Source organism: Durio zibethinus, unplaced genomic scaffold, assembly GCF_047325235.1.
Source record: "Durio zibethinus cultivar Kanyao isolate XHJ-2024 unplaced genomic scaffold, ASM4732523v1 HiC_scaffold_392, whole genome shotgun sequence".
In the NCBI taxonomy this organism is placed as follows: domain Eukaryota; kingdom Viridiplantae; phylum Streptophyta; class Magnoliopsida; order Malvales; family Malvaceae; genus Durio; species Durio zibethinus.
In genome coordinates, this window is record NW_028323015.1 from 417501 (window position 1) to 432500 (window position 15000).

The window sequence follows — 15000 nt, forward strand, 5'->3', positions numbered from 1 at the left end:
GAAGTTTCGTTGCAAGATGACTCGTTTTCTATTTTTCACGATTTTCGAAACTTTTTGCGGTTCGGGATTTTTTAGAATTTTTTTAGAAGGAGTTTTGGCCCCAAATTTTGTGGACGTGATCCTTCTATTTTTGTTGGCATGCACAAAAAAATTCAGCTAAAAACTCGAACCGGAGAAGATTTCGTGACCGTTTGAAAAAAGTGTCCCCATTTCAGACACTTTAACGGCTACTGGCAGCAAACCTGTAAAATCTCAAACGCTCTTTAAGGGGGTGTGAGTTCTCAGAGGTTTGATGAGGGATAGGGGGCCAACACAAGGGCCAAGTACCAGCACCCATCGCACGTCATGTGCGCACACCCCCCCGGCCCCCCTCCCAATCGCCGGAACCCCAATGCCGCCGGTCAGGTTCTCCGGCGGTACTCCGGCGATGCTCCTGCGATGCTGTCCCGAGTGAAAAAAATGCGGCACCAGCACATGCTGGAGCCAAGCATGGGCACCGTGGCTCAAAATCGAACTTCGGCCAAGGCCTCGACCATCAATGGCACATGATGACGCATGGTGATGGCACATGCATCGACCATCATCGGCATAGGCTGCCCTTCGGTACGGGCACTTGCCTCGACCGCCATCGGCACAAGCTGGGCCCTGGTGTGGGTTGTTGCCTCGATCACCAGCGGCACATGCTGAGCCTTGGTGCGGGCGGTTGCCTCGAGCACCATCGGCAGACCCTGGGCCCTGGTGCGGCCGGTTGCCCCGATAACCATCGGCACACGCTGGGCCCTGGAGCGGCCGGTTGCCTCGATCACCATCAGCAAAAGCTGGGCCCTGGTGCGGGCGCTTGCCTCGACCACCATCGGCACACGCTGGGCACTGGTGCGGGCGCTTGCCTCGACCACCATCGGCACACCTGGGCCCTGGTGCGGGCGCTTGCCTCGACCACCATCGGCACACGCTGGGCACTGGTGCGGGCGCTTGCCTCGACCACCATCGGCACACGCTGGGCCCTGGTGCGGGCGCTTGCCTCGATCACCATCGGCACACGCTGGGCCCTGGTGCGGGCGCTTGCCTCGACCACCATCGGCACACGCTCGGCCCTGGTGCGGTCGGTTGCCTCGAGCACCATCGGCACACGCTGGGCCCTGGTGCGGGCGCTTGCCTCGACCACCATCGGCACACGCTGGGCCCTGGTGCGGGCGCTTGCCTCGACCACCATCGGCACACGCTGGGCCCTGGTGCGGCAGGTTGCCTCGAGCACCATCGGCACACGCTGGGCCCTGGTGCGGTCGGTTGCCTCGACCACCATCGGCACACGCTGGGCCCTGGTGCGGGCGCTTGCCTCGACCAGCATCGGCACACGCTGGGCCCTGGTGCGGCAGGTTGCCTCGAGCACCATCGGCACACGCTAGGCCCTGGTGCGGTCGGTTGCCTCGATCACCATCGGCACACGCTGGGCCCTGGTGCGGGCGGTTGCCTCGACCACCATCGGCACACGCTGGGCCCTGGTGCGGCAGCTTGCCTCGAGCACCATCGGCACACGCTCGGCCCTGGTGCGGTCGGTTGCCTCGACCACCATCGGCACACGCTGGGCCCTGGTGCGGCAGGTTGCCTCGACCACCATCGGCAGCCTCGACCACCATCGGCACACGCTGGGCCCTGGTGCGGGCGGCAGCCTCGACCACCATCGGCACACGCTGGGCCCTGGTGCGGGCGGTTGCCTCGACCACCATCGGCACACGCTCCGCCCTGGTGCGGTCGGTTGCCTCGACCACCATCGGCACACGCTGGGCCCTGGTGCGGGCGGTTGCCTCGACCACCATCGGCACACGCTGGGCCCTGGTGCGGGTGTCACGCCCTGGGCGGGCGCGCCAGGCACATCAGCCAGACCAGCAGGCGAGCCAGCAGCTAAGGCCCGCAGACCAGGCGTGCTGGCGGGTATCAGTGCGCAAAGCCTATCAAACGAGCTCCAAACGCCCGCCCATCTTGCAGGCCAACTCATGAGACCAAGGCCTGGCATTTGGGCTGCCCGCACCACATCCAGAAGGGCCCGAGGTGCTGGATACGCAAGGGAAGCTTCTGGAACCAGGCAGGATCAGCATCAGCATCCTGGCAGATTTGGTTGACCCTGAAAATCAGGAACCAGCATCTTGATTAAATGTAATCCCATGATTGTAGCCTTTATTTTAGGGATTTGCCATTAAGTTGTAGCTGGAGCCTCAACTATAAATAGAGGGCTGCTCCACCCTCATTTGTACACCATCAAACACTTCTGTTTCAGTGAATACAAGAGCATTTCCAGAATTCTGTTTTTCTATCCTGTTTCTCTTTAACTTGCGTAATCAGCCCTTCCCTTTGTTCTAGTGCCCGCACGCTTGTGTTTTAGGCTGACTTAGGCATCAAGGACGAGATTCCAAGCCTAAGGCCGCACGGATTCTGAGTCTAAGGTCGGAGCCCGTGACAGTTGGTATCAGAGCAAGTTCGATTCTGCGTGTTTGTGTTGTGCAGGTTAGATCGTGATTGAGGAGATGGCATCCCAAAGCGACGTTGCTAGCCAACAACCAGAGGCCCAGGAGCATGGGCGAGGAAGAGGCAAGAAAGCTTGTTCTAGAGATATCTGGTCTACCATGGACGGTAGGCTGGCCAAGGTGGAGGTGACCATAGGCGACATGGGGGAGAAGCTGGAGGAAGTAGAAACTCACATTGCATCGCTGGACTCCATGGGGGAGGAGATCCAAAGTGAGCTAGCAGCTGCTCTCAACAATGGCCTGGATGAGATCACCCGAAAGAATGAATCCTTGGAGGCGGAAGTTCTGACTTTGCGAGATGGCATGGAGGCCATGCGCCATGGCATGGAGGCCATGCGCCAGCGGATGGAGGAGCTTACCAGTGAGCTCGTTACTTGCAAGACTGCCATTGGGAATGGCATGTTTGCTGGAGTGTCCAGATCCAGATTGGATGTCCCCAAGCCTAAGGAGTTTAAGGGGACTAGGGCGGCCAAAGAAGTAGACAACTACCTTTGGGGTATGGAGCAGTACTTCCAGGCCATGGGCATGCAAGACGAGGCGATAAAGGTAAGCACCGCTGCTATGTATCTCACTGATGTAGCCTTATTGTGGTGGAGGCGCAGGTGTGATGATGTCAGGCGTGGGAACGCCAAGATTGGAACCTGGGCAGAGTTCCAAAAAGAGTTCAGAGAACAATTTTACCCGGAGTATGCCGATGATGAGGCACGGGCAAAGTTGCGCAGGTTGAGCCAGCAAGGGAACATAAGAGAGTATGTTCAAAAATTCTCTGAACTGATGCTACAGATCTCGGATCTAGGCGAGAAGGACGCATTCTTTGCTTTCATGGATGGGCTGAAGCCGTGGGTAAAGCATGAGCTACAAAGGAGGGGAGTTCATGACTTGGCTAAAGCCATGACCACTGCCGAGGCGTTGATAGAGTTCAAGCCTCTGAACAAGTTCGAGTCTACCAAGCCCAAGGGTAAGGGCAGGGACGATAGGGACCGGAAGAAGCAGTCCAATGGGAAGGACCGTGATCGGGAGTCCAAGGATGGAGACCGAGACCGTTCAACCAAGGATGGCGAGAGGAAGCCATCAGCAGGCAAGTGGAAAGCAAAGGGGGACCGAGAGCCACTAGCATGTTACCTATGTGGAGGGAGCCACATAGCACGCAATTGCCCGCAGAAGGGCAAGCTGGCTGCTGTAGACAGGGAGTCTGACGAGGAGCCAGAGTCAGGGGCAGCAAAGCTTGGGTCGTTGGTGCTCAATGCTGTCCAGAGTAAGGGGAGCCGCAAGCCAAAGGGCTTGATGTTTGCGGATCTGATGGTTGCGGGTCAGAAGGTGAGCGCACTGGTGGACACAGGTGCCTCACATCTTTTTATTTCAGGTGATGGAGCCTGGAAGCTCGGACTGAAGGTGCAGAAAGGGACTGGTACCATTAAGACGGTGAACTCCAAGGAAGTTCCAGCCATTGGAGTAGCACGGGGAGTGGAGTTGCAGCTTGGAGATTGGAAAGGCAAGGAGACCATTGAGGTAATACCCCTTGACGACTATGAGTTTGTGATTGGGTTGGATTTCCTTGTTCGGATTAACGCCCTCCTTGTGCCTTTTGCCGATTGTGTTTGCATCTTGGATGCACGGTGCCAATGCCTAGTACCATTGAGGAGAGGGTCTGGAGTTGGGTCACGGGTGGTGTCAGCCATCCAATTTGCCAAGGCGGTAAGCAGACAAGAAGACACCTTCTTGGCAGCCCTGAAATATGATGAGCCAAGGGAGAAGGAGACCGAGTCACCCTTGGAGGTGCTAAAGGTGCTGAAGACCTTTAGTGATGTGATGCCCGCAAAGCTGCCTAGCAAGCTACCACCTAAGAGGGAGGTGGACCACAAGATCGAGCTGGTGTCCGAGGCCAAGCCACCAGCCAGAGCCCCTTACCGAATGTCTCCACCAGAGTTGGAGGAGTTGAGGAAGCAGCTCAAGGAGTTAGTTGATGCTGGCTTCATCAGGCCATCGAAAGCACCCTATGGTGCACCGGTTCTATTCCAGCGCAAGCATGATGGGTCGTTGCGGCTGTGCATAGACTACCGGGCTTTGAACAAGCTGACCATTAAGAACAAGTACCCCATCCCACTCATTGCGGACTTGTTCGATCAACTTGGGAGCGCAAGGTGGTTCACCAAGCTGGATTTGAGGTCAGGCTATTATCAAGTCAGGATCGCGGAGGGAGATGAGCAAAAGACAGCATGTGTCACTCGGTATGGTTCGTATGAGTTCTTGGTGATGCCTTTCGGACTCACGAATGCCCCAGCAACATTCTGCACCCTTATGAACAAGGTACTTCAGTCGTTCCTTGATCGGTTTGTTGTGGTTTATTTGGATGACATTGTGATCTACAGCCAGACTTTGGGAGAGCATGTAGACCACTTGAGACAGGTGTTCGAGGTGTTGCGGGCGCACAAGCTGTTTGTCAAGAGGGAGAAGTGCTCATTCGCCCAGCAGGAGATCCCATTCCTTGGCCACATAGTGGGAGGTGGCAGGATACGCATGGATGAAGGCAAGATAGACGCCATCCTGGAGTGGCAACCACCAGCCAAGGTCACTGAGTTGAGATCATTCCTTGGGCTGGTTAACTACTACAGGCGCTTCATCAAGGGTCACTCAGCAATAGCCACGCCATTGACTGACTTGCTCAAGAAAGGGAGAGCATGGGAGTGGAGCGCAGGGTGCCAGGAAGCCTTTGACAGGTTGAAGCGGGCTGTGACCGAGGAGCCAGTCTTGGCCTTGCCAGACCATGCCAAACCGTATGAGGTGCATACGGATGCATCAGACTTTGCCATAGGGGGCGTGTTGATGCAAGAGGGACGTCCAGTCGCGTTTGAGAGCAGGAAGCTGAACGAGACTGAACGCAAGTACACGGTCCAAGAGAAGGAGATGACTGCAGTGGTGCACTGCTTGCGCACTTGGCGCCATTACCTGTTGGGGTCGAGGTTCGTGGTGAGGACGGACAATGTGGCAACCAGCTACTTCCAGACGCAGAAGAAGCTGTCCCCCAAGCAGGCGAGATGGCAAGATTTTCTTGCGGAATTTGATTTTCAGATGGAGTACAAGCCGGGGCGGGCGAACCTAGTGGCAGACGCCCTGAGCAGAAAGGCTAACCTTGCTGCCATTAGCCAACCAGAGGGGTCACTGGTGCCGCGCATCAAGGAGGGACTTGCGCATGATCCTACAGCCAAGGCTTTGATGGAGTACGCCCAGCAAGGTAAGACTAGGCGGTTTTGGTTGCAGGATGGGTTGCTGTACACCAGAGGCAGTAGACTGTTTGTGCCGCAGCACGGGAAGCTCCGCAAGGAAGTTTTGCAAGAGTGTCATGATTCAAGGTGGGCTGGACACCCAGGAGTGAGCCGCACCTTGGCGCTGATCGAGGACCGGTACTACTGGCCGCACATGAGGGACGATGTGGAGGCCTATGTGAAGACTTGTCTTGTGTGCCAACAGGACAAGGTGGAGCTCAAGAAACCAGGGGGTCTCTTGGAGCCATTGCCAGTGCCAGAGCGACCATGGGAGAGTGTTTCTCTGGACTTTATAGTCGGTCTACCCAAGACAGAGGGGTTTGGAAGCATCATGGTAGTGGTGGACAGGTTTTCCAAATATGGAATCTTCATTCCAGCAACCAAGGAGTGCCCAGCCGAGGAGGCAGCTCGATTGTTCCTGAAGAACATGGTGAAGTACTGGGGAGTGTCGAGGACCATTGTTAGTGATCGGGACGGGCGTTTCACGGGCAGGTTCTGGACCGAGTTGTTCAAGCTGTTGGGGTCAGACTTGAACTTTTCCACCAGCATGCATCCGCAGACCGATGGGCAGACAGAACGTGTGAATGGACTACTGGAGGTCTACCTCAGGCACTATGTGAGTGCCACACAAAGGGACTGGCCAAAGCTACTGGATATTGCGCAGTTTTCCTACAACTTGCAAAGGAGCGAGGCAACGAACCAGAGCCCATTTGAGGTTGTGACAGGGCAACAACCACTAACACCCGGTTCGATTGCTGCAGGTTATACAGGGCCGAATCCAGCAGCATACAAGTTTGCCAAGGCATGGCAGGAGCAAGCTGACTTGGCCAGAGTTTGTCTACACAAGGCGGCCAAGAGGTCGAAGAAGTGGGCAGACCAGAAGAGGCGGGATGTGCAGTTCCAGGTTGGAGACTTGGTGTTGGTGAAGCTGCATCCCATTGTGCGCCACAGGGGGCTGCACAAAGGCCTAGTCCGGAGGTATGAGGGACCTTTCCGAGTAGTCAAGAGAGTAGGCAAGGTTGCCTACAAGCTGGATATGCCACCCAAGCCGAGGGTACACCCGGTGTTCCATGTGAGCATGCTCAAGCCGTTCCATGAGGATGAGGGAGATCCAGGACGGGCAGAGTCAAAGCGTGCACCGTTGGGAGCAAGGGCCTCATATGAGAAGGAGGTCCACAGCATTATGGCTGACCGGGAAGTGAGACGGAAGAACTATCAACCAAGACATGAGTACTTGGTGCGCTGGAAGGGACTTCCAGACAGTGAGGCGAGCTGGGAACCAGCAGAGGACTTATGGCAGTTCGGGGACCAGATCAGGCAGTACCATGCAGAAGACGCAACGAGGGAGTTGCGCAATCAGGTGGGGGAGAATGTCACGCCCTGGGCGGGCGCGCCAGGCACATCAGCCAGACCAGCAGGCGAGCCAGCAGCTAAGGCCCGCAGACCAGGCGTGCTGGCGGGTATCAGTGCGCAAAGCCTATCAAACGAGCTCCAAACGCCCGCCCATCTTGCAGGCCAACTCATGAGACCAAGGCCTGGCATTTGGGCTGCCCGCACCACATCCAGAAGGGCCCGAGGTGCTGGATACGCAAGGGAAGCTTCTGGAACCAGGCAGGATCAGCATCAGCATCCTGGCAGATTTGGTTGACCCTGAAAATCAGGAACCAGCATCTTGATTAAATGTAATCCCATGATTGTAGCCTTTATTTTAGGGATTTGCCATTAAGTTGTAGCTGGAGCCTCAACTATAAATAGAGGGCTGCTCCACCCTCATTTGTACACCATCAAACACTTCTGTTTCAGTGAATACAAGAGCATTTCCAGAATTCTGTTTTTCTATCCTGTTTCTCTTTAACTTGCGTAATCAGCCCTTCCCTTTGTTCTAGTGCCCGCACGCTTGTGTTTTAGGCTGACTTAGGCATCAAGGACGAGATTCCAAGCCTAAGGCCGCACGGATTCTGAGTCTAAGGTCGGAGCCCGTGACACGGGCGCTTGCCTCGACCACCATCGGCACACGCTGGGCCCTGGTGCGGGCGCTTGCCTCGACCACCATCGGCACACGCTGGGCCCTGGTGCGGGCGCTTGCCTCGACCACCATCGGCACACGCTGGGCCCTGGTGCGGCAGGTTGCCTCGACCACCATCGGCACACGCTGGGCCCTGGTGCGGGCGCTTGCCTCGAGCACCATCGGCACACGCTCGGCCCTGGTGCGGTCGGTTGCCTCGAGCACCATCGGCACACGCTGGGCCCTGGTGCGGCAGGTTGCCTCGACCATCATCGGCAGCCTCGAGCACCATCGGCACACACTGGGCCCTGGTGCGGCAGGTTACCTCGAGCACCATCGGCACACGCTCGGCCCTGGTGCGGGAGCTTGCCTCGAGCGCCATCGGCACACGCTGGGCCCTGGTGCGGCAGGTTGCCTCGACCACCATCGGCACACGCTGGGCCCTGGTGCGGGCGGTTGCCTCGACCACCATCGGCACACGCTGGGCCCTGGTGCGGGCGCTTGCCTCGAGCACCATCCGCACACGCTGGGCCCTGGTGCGGCAGGTTGCCTCGAGCACCATCGGCACACGCTGGGCCCTGGTGCGGCAGGTTGCCTCGAGCACCATCGGCACACGCTGGGCCCTGGTGCGGGAGCTTGCCTCGAGCGCCATCGGCACACGCTGGGCCCTGGTGCGGCAGGTTGCCTCGAGCACCATCGGCACACGCTGGGCCCTGGTGCGGTCGGTTGCCTCGAGCACCATCGGCACACGCTGGGCGCTGGTGCGGGCGCTTGCCTCGACCAGCATCGGCACACGCTGGGCCCTGGTGCGGCAGGTTGCCTCGATCACCATCGGCACACACTGGGCCCTGGTGCGGCAGGTTACCTCGAGCACCATCGGCACACGCTCGGCCCTGGTGCGGGAGCTTGCCTCGAGCGCCATCGGCACACGCTGGGCCCTGGTGCGGCAGGTTGCCTCGACCACCATCGGCACACGCTGGGCCCTGGTGCGGGCGGTTGCCTCGACCACCATCGGCACACGCTGGGCCCTGGTGCGGGCGCTTGCCTCGAGCACCATCCGCACACGCTGGGCCCTGGTGCGGCAGGTTGCCTCGAGCACCATCGGCACACGCTGGGCCCTGGTGCGGCAGGTTGCCTCGAGCACCATCGGCACACGCTGGGCCCTGGTGCGGCAGGTTGCCTCGAGCACCATCGGCACACGCTGGGCCCTGGTGCGGTCGGTTGCCTCGAGCACCATCGGCACACGCTGGGCGCTGGTGCGGGCGCTTGCCTCGACCAGCATCGGCACACGCTGGGCCCTGGTGCGGCAGGTTGCCTCGATCACCATCGGCACACGCTGGGCCCTGGTGCGACAGGTTGCCTCGAGCACCATCGGCACACTATCGGCCCTGGTGCGGGCGGTTGCCTCGACCACCGTTGGCACACGCTGGGCCCTGGTGCGGGCGCTTGCCTCGAGCACCATCGGCACACGCTGGGCCCTGGTGCGGGCGGTTGCCTCGAGCACCATCGGCACACGCTGGGCCCTGGTGGGTTTAGGCACATCTTCAAATTTCTGCCGTGCCAATGCCATTTTTATGGCTTGTAAATTCATACAATGGTCCCCTAAGCCTTCACGTGAAGTTTCGTTGGAAGATGACTCGTTTTCTATTTTTCATGATTTTCGAAACTTTTTGCGGTTCGGGATTTTTTAAAATTTTTTTATAAGGATTTTTGGCCCCAAATTTTGTAGGCATGATCCTTCTATTTTTTTTGGCATGCACAAAAAAATTCAGCTAAAAACTCGAAGTAGAGAAGATTTTGTGACCGTTTGAAAAAAGTGTCCCCATTTCAGACACTTTAACGGCTACTGGTAGCAAACTTGTAAAATCTCAAATGCTCTTTAAGGGGGTGTGAATTCTCAGAGGTTTGATGAGGGATAGGGGGCCAACACAAGGCCAAGTACCAGCACCCATCGCACATCATGTGCGCACACCCCCCCGGCCCCCCTCCCAATCGCCGGAACCCCAATGCCGCCGGTCAGGTTCTCCGGCGGTACTCCGGCGATGCTCCGGCGATGCTCCGGCGATGCTGTCCCGAGTGAAAAAAATGCGGCACCAGCACATGCTGGAGCCAAGCATGGGCACCGTGGCTCAAAATCGAACTTCGGCCAAGGCCTCGACCATCAATGGCACATGATGGCGCATGGTGATGGCACATGCATCGACCATCATCGGCATAGGCTGCCCTTCGGTACGGGCACTTGCCTCGACCGCCATCGGCACAAGCTGGGCCCTGGTGTGGGTTGTTGCCTCGATCACAATCGGCACATGCTGAGCCTTGGTGCGGGCGGTTGCCTCGAGCACCATCGGCAGACCCTGGGCCCTGGTGCGGCCGGTTGCCCCGATAACCATCGGCACACGCTGGGCCCTGGGGCGGGCGCTTGCCCCCAGCACCATCGGCACACGCTGGGCCCTGGTGCGGGCGGTTCCCTCGACCACCATCGGCACACGTTGGGCCCTGGTCCGGGCGGTTACCCCCAGCACCATCGGCACACGCTGGGCCCTGGTGCGGGCGCTTGCCCCCAGCACCATCGGCACACGCTGGGCCCTGGTGCGGGCGGTTACCCCCAGCACCATCGGCACACGTTGGGCCCTGGTGCGGGCGCTTGCCCCCAGCACCATCGGCACACGCTGGGCCCTGGTGCGGGCGGTTGCCTCGAACACCATCGGCACACGCCGGCCCTTGGTGCGGCCGGTTGCCTCGACCACCATCGGCACACGCTCGGCCTTGGTGAGGGCGCTTGCCTCGACCACCATCGGCACACGCTGGGCCCTGGTGCGGGCGCTTGCCTCGACCACCATCGGCACACGCTCGGTGTCATGAGCCAACCTTGTATAAGGCCATGACCGGGACTTAGGTTGCCATGAGCCACCCATGTATAGGGCCATGGCCGGGTAGACCCCTTGTGTTAGGAAAAGTGTCCCCATTTCAAACATTGTAACGGTTACTGGTAGCATAGCTCTAAAATCTCTAAGGCTCTTTAGGGGGGGTGAGCCGGCAGGGTATTGTTGGGCTGTCTCACCGGGTGCTATGCGAGCTTAGGCCACCCACCATGGGCTGCCCCCCTGGCCCTGGTGATGGTGGGAGGTCCCGATGTATGATTCCCAATTTTAATGATATGTGCCTCGATTGAATGCCCGATTGTTGCCTCGATGTGTTTCTTTTCTTTCTCGATGTGAATGTGCCTTGTTGTGTGTATGGATGAGATTGATATTGATATATAGTGCCTTATTGTGAATGCTTGAGACTAACCATGGTTTATGGTTATTTGTTCAGATCTCGATCTATTGAGGGCTGACTTGGGTGGAAGCGTCCATTCAAGTGCCTCGCGGGCTAGTGCTTGTTGAGAGAAAGCTTAGTCCGTGACACGTGGTATCAGAGCACGGTTGAGAAGTGCTAGAGAAATGGATGAGATGGCCACAAGTGGTGGACCGGATCATCGGCAGAGAATTGAGGAACTTGAGGCCGCGGTGGCCGCAATGAAAACTCATATGGTAACAAAAGACCGAGTGAGGGAGATCGAGACAACCCAGCGGGAGTTGTCCGATACTCTCCACAATGTGAGCGAAGAGGCTAGAGATGCCTTGAACATACTCCACAAGGAGTTTGAGGAGCTCAGGGCCCAGATGAGCATCCTACAAATGGCGGTGGCCAGTTCGAGTTCAAGCTCGACGGACAGGGGACAAAGGCCCAAAGTACCGGAGCCTCGGTGCTTTGAGGGGGCAAGGGATGCTAAGGAACTTGAGAATTTCCTGTTCGACATGGAACAATACTTCCGAGCTGTACACACAAGTTCAGAGGAAGACAAGGTGACAATGGCATCGATGTATCTCGTAGGGGATGCCAAGTTGTGGTGGCGCTCCAAGTTTGTCGATGACGAGTGCCCGATTAAGACCTGGACAGATCTGAAGCGTGAACTGAAAAACCAGTTTTTTCCGGAGAATGTGGATTATATGGCTCGAAGGAGACTTCGAGAGTTGGTGCAAACCGGAACGGTGCGAGAGTTCGTGAGGAACTTTTCTACCCTGATACTGGATATTAGGGACATGTCCGAGAAGGACAAGTTATTCCATTTTATTGAGGGCCTCAAGCCATGGGCGAGGACAGAGCTACAGAGGCAAAGAGTGCAAGATGTGACGACGGCCATGGCTGCAGCGGAACGTCTTCATGATTTTAATGATGGTTCGTTAAAACGGAAGAACCCTCCACCACCGGGTAGTAGCTCTAATCTTGGGAGTGGGGGAAAGATAACTAGGTTGGACCGACCCTTCAGTTGGGGATCAGACAGGAAGTCCTTTGGGCGAGATAGCATCCAGCCTAGGACAAACAACGCAGGGATCTTCAAGCCTAGGCAACCGCTTGCTTGCTTTCTTTGCAAGGGGCCGCATCGAGTGGCTGAGTGCCCGCACCGAGGAGCCCTTAATGCCTTAAGGACCTCATCCCAAGAGTCTGCAAAAGTGCCCGAGAGCGTTGAAGAAGCTGAAGAGGAGCCAGCCAGGATGGGCTCAATAAGGTTCCTCAGTGCCCTTCACACCCAATTGAACACTATAAAGAAAGAGCAAAGCAGAGGCTTGATGTACGTGAACTTGACGATCAATGGGAAAACCACCAAGGCTATGGTGGATACAGGCGCAACCGACACTTTCATCACACCAGAAGAAGCAAAAAGGTGTGGTCTTCAGATTGGTAAAGACTGTGGGCGAATGAAGGCGGTCAATTCGCCAGCCTTTGCAATCAGTGGAAGCTCGAAAAGTGTGACGACCCAATTGGGGCCATGGGAAGGGAAGGTAGACTTCACAGTCTCCCCCATGGATGACTTTGATGTCGTTCTAGGATTGGACTTCATGACGTTGGCTCAGGTGATCCCTATCCCCGCTGCTAGCTGCTTGTTGTTCTTAGGAGAACACCCATGTGTGGTGCCAGCCAATATCTTGCCAAAGAGTGGGAAGAAAATGATTTCGGCTTTGCAATTCAAGAAAGGGGTAAAGAGAGGGGAACCCTCTTTTGTGGCCATGCCGATCTACAAAGAAGGGTCGAAAGTAGAACCAATACCCAATGGCGTGAAGAAAGTGTTAGAAGAATTCAAAGAGGTGATGCCAGAGATGTTGCCCAAGGTTCTACCCCCTCGACGAGCAGTAGACCACGAAATTGAGCTACTCCCAGGGGCAAAACCCCCTGCTAGAGCCCCCTATCGCATGGCCCCGCCAGAGTTGGCCGAGCTGAGAAAACAGTTGGATGAGCTTCTACAAGCCGGGTTCATCCGACCATCAAAGGCTCCTTTCGGAGCGCCAGTGCTATTCCAGAAAAAGCATGATGGTAGCTTGCGCTTATGTGTCGACTACAGGGCTTTGAACAAAGTCACCGTAAGAAACAAATATCCTATCCCGCTCATAGCAGACTTGTTTGATCAATTGAGCGGGGCCAAATACTTCTCCAAACTGGACCTGAGATCGGGATACCATCAGGTCAGAATCCTCGAGGGAGATGAGCCGAAGACCACCTGTGTAACACGGTATGGTGCATTTGAATTCCTTGTGATGCCTTTTGGACTAACCAATGCTCCTGCCACATTTTGTACATTGATGAATCAGGTGTTTCATGACTACCTAGACAAGTTTGTAGTCATTTATTTAGATGATATAGTGGTGTATAGCTCCACGTTGGAAGAACATCAAGAACACCTGCGCCAGGTATTTCAAAGGTTACAGGACCATCAGTTATATGTAAAAAGGGAGAAGTGTGCATTCGCTCAGACCCAAATCCATTTTCTCGGTCACATTGTCGAACGTGGCCACATCCGAATGGACATGGAAAAAGTCAGGGCCATCAAAGAGTGGACGATACCGAAGAATGTTAGTGAGCTCCGCTCCTTTTTGGGACTAGCCAACTATTATAGAAGGTTTGTGGAAGGGTACTCTCGTAAGACCACGGCCCTCACGGAGCTACTGAAGAAGGAACATAAATGGTGTTGGACGAACGAGTGCCAGGAGGCCTTTGAGGGATTGAAGGATGCTATTATGAAGGATCCCATCTTAGCTCTCCCCGATATTGGAAAGCCTTTTGAAGTCCAGACGGATGCATCGGATTTTGCTATTGGAGGTGTGCTTTTACAACAACATCACCCGGTAGCATTCGAAAGTAGGAAGCTGAGCGAAGCTGAAAGGAAATACACAGCCCAGGAGAAAGAGCTCCTTGCGGTGGTTCATTGCTTGAGGACTTGGCGGCATTACTTGTTGGGTGCGCACTTTGTCGTGAAGACAGACAACACAGCCGTTAGCCACTTCCTCACCCAACCAAGACTCACGGCGAAACAAGCTAGATGGCAGGAATTTTTAGCTGAGTTCGACTTTTATTTTGAGCATACCACGGGGAAGACTAATCAAGTGGCGGATGCCTTGAGCAGGCGGCCAGAGTTAGCGGCCCTCAGAAGAATGGCCCCAATGGTGGCTAGCAGAGCCACTACAGACATCCATAAGTTGATTGGAGACCATTTAGGGAAAGACCCGCAAGCCTGTGCCATTTTGAAGCTAGTGGAAGAAGGGAAGTCCAAACATTTCTGGAAAGAAAATGGGGTCTTGTGGACCAAGGGACCTCGAGTCTTTGTGCCAAGAGCAGGAGGTCTGAGACAGATGCTGATGAGGGAGTGTCATGACACCCCATGGGAGGGACATCCGGGCTGGCAGCGCACGTTGGCGTTATTGAAACAAGGTTATTATTGGCCTCAAATGCGACAAGATGTGATGGAATATACGAAGACTTGCCTCATTTGCCAACAAGACAAAGTCGAGAAGAGGAAACCTGCAGGTATGCTTGAACCTTTATCGGTACCTACCAAACCGTGGGAAAGCATCTCCCTCGATTTCATCTCGAGCCTACCCAAGGTTGGCGATCTTGGAGCTATCTTGGTGGTGATTGATCGGTTCTCTAAGTATGCCACATTCATTCCTGCTCCCAAGTACTGTACAGCGGAGGACACAGCTCGACTATTGTTCAAACATGTGGTCAAGTATTGGGGCCTCCCCCAAAACATTGTCAGTGATAGAGATCCTAGATTCACAGGGTCCTTTTGGAGAGAACTTTTCAAGATTTTGGGGTCCCAACTCAACATCTCCTCGAGCTATCACCCTCAAACTGATGGCCAAACAGAACGGTTCAATGGATTGTTAGAGGA